Source organism: Lygodium microphyllum, unplaced genomic scaffold (assembly GCF_053477565.2).
Source record: "Lygodium microphyllum isolate KBCC unplaced genomic scaffold, Lygodium_microphyllum_v1.1.10 scaffold_53, whole genome shotgun sequence".
NCBI classification, from domain to species: Eukaryota; Viridiplantae; Streptophyta; class Polypodiopsida; order Schizaeales; family Lygodiaceae; genus Lygodium; species Lygodium microphyllum.
The window spans coordinates 49,578-54,514 of record NW_028229536.1 but is presented as its reverse complement, the minus strand read 5'-3'; the positions used below and the strand labels follow the sequence as shown (position 1 = coordinate 54,514).

Here is a 4,937-nt window from a genome sequence, read left to right as displayed (position 1 = left end):
CTAAGGTGAAAAAGCCCAAAGCATCTTGTAAGGTGGCTATAAGCGCTGAGGAGCAAGTTGTACTTCACTTGTTTGTACTAGTATACCGAGGGGTGTGCTAAGTCAAGGATGAGAGAGAAAGTTTGTACTTCACCAATGGTTCACTAGCACAACGAGAAACGAGTTAGGTCAAGGAAAACAGCTAATATATGTGTTATTCTTCACTTCTTTTAAATTGGGGGTTGCTACTAGGATAAAATCAAGTGCTATATAGGAAGCTCAGAGATTAGATTGACTGAGAGAGAGAGAGAGAGAGAGAGAGAGAGAGAGATCGATCACAATGTCTTGTGGAAACTCCAAGTGCGGGTGCGGGTCATCATGCTCGTGCGGCAGCGGCTGCAGGTAACTATTGTTGTCGATGCATCTCGATGAACGCCTGTGATCATTTGCAGACGTGTTGGCGATGGATACATTTTCATCATTTGCTTACAAATGCTGGCATTTCTAACGCTCGCGAGTGGTACGTCGCAGCTGCGGGAAGAGAGCTATGGATGATGGGTCTTTGGTGCTCATGAAAGAGGGAGCCCGCAGCCCTCTCATCACCACTGGGTCTCTCTCTCTCTCTCTCTCTCTCTCTCTCTCTCAAACACACACACACCCATTCATTCGTTCCTTCATTCATTCATTCACATCGACTCTGTCATATTCATTCATTCATATAACTGCTTGCTCTTGATGGCAGCTTCGACAGCCTCTTCAACTCCATCCCTCACGTCCCTCTCATGCTCGATGAGGCGCCCAGAAAGACCTCTGCAGCTCCCCTTCCGCTCGGACGCCATGGCTAGCTGCTTGTACTTACCATCACTGTTCGCAGCCATTGCCATTCTAGTTATCTGTCTGTACATAGTCTTCCTTAATTCTCACTGGATTTCTATAACAATATCTGAATCCAATCCATCCAACGCTTCCATCACTATGGTGATGCCTCAAGATTCAGCTTATAATCTTACCTAGCAATAAGATTATAATGGTTTTGGCTCTATTTTTAGCATGGTGTACTTATCAATAATCTATTTCTTGCTTCAGCTTATATTTTGGTATATTGAGGATGTGATCAAGATCAAATTGCGGAAATAAGCAGCATAGATTGACAAAACCAGAAGCTTAAATGTCTGGCTTATGATAGTGTTTGCATGACCACGTTGTGCATACCCAACCCACAAAATCAAAATAACAGTTGCAAATTAACGACTGCAGCAATGTAAAATAGAACATATGAACATGAAAGAAAAATCAAGGAAACAACTAAAGAACACCCCACACAGCTAAGCCAAACCCTCAATCGAGTATGCTTGTTGAATGTAGAAAGATAGAGAAGGCTTTGAAGATAAACCATTCTTAGTCTCCCTTCTTTTAAAGTTGAAAGTTTATGAACTTATAGCCTTTTCAAAAGCAAGAAAGTTGATATTGGATTAGATAGCAAAATGCTTATAATGGGTTCAAGGTTTGTACGATCATAAGCGCAAGACGCCTTACGTAACAAGGGATGAGGAATGTCTAACAAAGCATTACAAACAACACTATACTAGAATGTGTGGTTTCTAATCTAGTTCAATATCTTCCCCCACCAATGAACAATGGATTTATCAAGTGGAGAGTTGTATTTGGTGTGACCATGTTGAGCATGAAATATAAGGGTTATATTGCTTTCTCATGACACGACAGCCTATATCTTGAAAGGCTTGCAACCCAGAATCAAATGTATAGTTGCACAACTCTTGATTGTAGTTGATAGCCTACGTAAGCTTTCATAGCCTACAACGAACTATCCCATCATTATCATTTGAAAATTTCTAACCTCATTTCTCTTGCTAGTCACCGACCCAACTAGCACATGCGTTTCCATTAGATGAATTCAATCCAAAATTTTATCAAAATTTTGGGGATTTTGTATTCAATGCACAAGATTATCCAAATTTCATAAAATAAAATTGGGGCTTTTGTGAAAATTTTCTAAATCCATCGACACTGAGGTTAATTTCACCTTACATACTAACATTTGGGGACATTAGAGTCTTCTCAGCTTTTATTTGTAATTGTAAATTATGTGTAAAATTTTAAGTGTTTTTGAATATTTTCTTGCTTTTTCATACTCTGTATTTGTAAGTACACTTATAGTAGCTAGTGTTAGGAAAATTTTAAATTTACATAAAATTTAGCAATAGTGGTAGGATTGATGCTTAATACCCTATTCATCGCACAAAACTACTCAAATGCCCTACACACATATACACCCCCATTGTTAGACCTTAGTTATTTCAGCCTATACCTAGAGGGATTGTCAAAACAAAAGCAACAACTAGAGTCTTACGTCCCTAATTCTAATAATCTCCAATGTAGAATCATCACCTAATCTCACAAAAGCTGTAAGGCTGCTATATGTATGAAACCAATTCCAATATGGAGTAACATGGAAAGAAGCCTCCAGATGAAGCAGGTAATACCGAGAATAAGGAAATGAAGCATCTATCAAACTAGGTAGCATCAAAAGATGAAGCACCTAAGATATAATCATCATCAGATTTAGGTTTCATGCCATTTATCTCTTCAATCTTCACACTGGACTCACTAGGAGCAATGCTACAATCATCAAAATTTGTATAATCATGCACTTTCACCTTGCCTTTCTCATTGCCCCTCTCATTGTGCATTATATGGTAGTATGCCCTAATATGACCCTATTACCCACAATAATGATTTGTCAAAGAGGACTTATGTCCACGGAGGGACTTACTATGAGATTGTTCACAAGACTAAGACTTGCCCATATTGGGTTGTGAGTCTCTACCATGGTTATTATTGTAAGGTGGAGCGCATATGAAGAGTCTTGTTGAGAAAAAATTTGACATGAAAGATTTGGGAGTTCTAAACTACTTTCTTGGAATTGCAATGATAAGAATATCTAAGGGGATATAGCTCTCACAAAGGCAGTATATCTTGGACATGTTCACAAAGTATGGTATGGTTGATTGTAAGCCAATCTCTATACCATTGGATCACAATGTAAAGATAAATGTTGATGTGGGTGAGATATTGAAGGATCCCACAATGTATAGGAATATGGTGGAAAGTTTGATCTTCACCACTATCACTAGGCTAGATTGTAAGTACACAATTGGCTTGGGGAGTCAATTTATGTAGCTGCCTTTTAAGCTTTATTTGGATAGTGTGAGTTGTAGCTTGTGGTACCTTAAGGCTACATTAGTTTATGGTATCTTTTACGAGACTAACCTTGTGGTGCAGTTATTCATCTATGCTCATGCAGACTGTGTAAGCCATACGTTTGATAAAAAATTCCACGAATGGCTATGTATTTTCCTTTGGAAATGGGTCTTTGACTTGGAGTAGTAAATAACAACCCATTTTTGAATTATCAAGTAAAGAGGGAGAATACAAGGGTACTACTATGGCAGTTTGTGAGATAGCTTGGATGTAAAATACTTTATGATTTGGGGATACATATATACAAGGGAGTTATAATTTAATATGGCAATAAGTGTAGCATATAGTTGACTAGGAACCCTAATATTTATGCATGCAAAAAACACATTGAGACTCATTACCATTTGATTAGAGAGTGGGCATTGATAGGTAACACCGATCTCATATATGTGAGCACAAAAAGGAACATGTTGCAGATAATTTCACCAAGGCCTTAGGAGCTAAAAAGGCTTCAGTGATTTCAAAGCTTACTTGGAGTACAAGTCATGGAGTTGTGCTTGAAGGGGAGTATTGGGATGCTAAGCTCAACATGAGCTGACACTCATGTACTTGGATGATTGGCTCCTGACTTTGTATATCATTCCAGTGATACGTTACAAGTGGAGATTAGTTAATCCACTTGTCCAAGTTATGGGATATCTATCTAGTCATCCTTCTCATCTTTTTAGTTAGCATATTCACACTATGGGCCACATATATATTATGTGTGTTGTACTCTATCATTATTCTTAGTAGGCTATTATAGTGGAGAAGAAGAAGAAAGACAAGTTTTCAACATCCTATCTTGCATGCATTCTCTATGTGTTTTGTGTCTTGTAAGAGATCAAGCTCTCTCTCTCTCTCTCTCTCTCTCTCTCTCTCTCTCTCTCTATGAATCTTTTCAAAAATGATCCATAATATCACTGAACTTCAACTCACCATCATCTAGAGTTGAATTACTAATGGTTATCCTAAGATATCCCATGACACGGATATGGAACATAACATAAACATTACCTTAATATCTTCTTCAAACTCAATTTTTGTCATTGTATTTGGTTTGATACTATATTGAACTCATTGAGGTGGGAGGAGATCCTTGTACCCTCCTTTATATGGAACTCAAATAGTCATTTACTCTAGTATACTTTGTTTGAGTCAATCAATTATGAGAGTTTAGGGCCTTAATTGTGGTTGTGGTGAAGGAAATTGCTCATCCCAACTAATAAAGTTGCTAAATGGACAACAAGTTCACTCCACCTTGAGGACATGATAGACATCATGCAGTGAAGTGAGATCCAAACCCTTGTTAGTGGAAAATTTTACACGAGTCAAGTGATGGGTACCTCCATTGTCCATAAGCCAAAAAAATGTTGTGGTGCTTGGCTATGATGATTGGGCATGTGCAGCAAGGACCTCATTATTAGAAGGCAACTCGTAGATGTGAGAAAGACTCATATTCGATATCTTTAAGGAGACAATGTTGGCCTTTGCAGACCAATCAGACAAACCCTTTGGAGTTGAGTAGCTCACCAACTATGATGGTTGACCGATGGTAGTGTGGGTCTAGTCTCGCCACACTGCCCCTATTAGAGGTTGCCACCTCCTTACTTCTCCTCCTAGGGGTTACCTGACTTGGATGTAGGAGTGTGATTCTTAGATTTTGACAATGTGCCTTGTGGCTTAGATCGACATTA

At 38.5% G+C, this 4,937-nt stretch overlaps 1 long non-coding RNA gene across 1 annotated transcript; it reads left to right on the top strand.

Moving 5' to 3' along the window:
• Window positions 1-223: 223 nt before the first annotated feature.
• Window positions 224-1,069, top strand: LOC148008875 (uncharacterized). The gene is made up of 3 exons (XR_015689891.1): window positions 224-381; window positions 511-588; window positions 722-1,069. It is a non-coding gene; the product is annotated as an uncharacterized LOC148008875 (long non-coding RNA).
• The last annotated feature ends 3,868 nt before the right edge of the window (window positions 1,070-4,937 follow it).